Source organism: Plasmopara halstedii, assembly GCF_900000015.1.
Source record: "Plasmopara halstedii genome assembly, contig: Scaffold_614, whole genome shotgun sequence".
NCBI lineage: Eukaryota > Oomycota > Peronosporomycetes > Peronosporales > Peronosporaceae > Plasmopara > Plasmopara halstedii.
This window is the reverse complement of record NW_020187532.1, coordinates 2,557,222-2,557,745: the sequence shown is the minus strand read 5'-3', so window position 1 is coordinate 2,557,745 and position 524 is coordinate 2,557,222.

The following is a 524-nucleotide window of genomic DNA, read 5'->3' as shown; positions in this document are numbered from 1 at the left end:
ACATCACCACTGACTTTTACTCCACCATTGAGTCCGACATCACCACTGACTTTAACTCTACCATTGAGTAAGACATCACCACTGACTTTAACTCCACCATTGAGTCCGATACCACCGGTGATTGCAACGCTGCCATTGGTTCCGGTGCAGCGACTGATCCCAGCACTAGTGTTGTTTCTGATGCTCCCGTTGACTACGCATGCACCAGTAAGTCCGGCGCCGCCGTTGACTCCGACACCATTTTTAATAACATCATCACCACTGACTTTGACTCCACCATTGAGGCCAACACCACCACTGACTTTGACTCCACCATTGATTCCAACACCACCACTGACTCCGCCAGTCAATACGACACCACCACTGACTCCAACGCTGTGATTGGTTCCGGTGCAGCGGATGACGCCGACTTCAGTTTTGTTACTGATACTCCCGTTGATTAAGACTCCACCAGTAAGTCCGGTGCCGCCGCTGACTCTGACACCAGTTCTAATAACGTCACCACCACTCTCTTTGACTCCAAT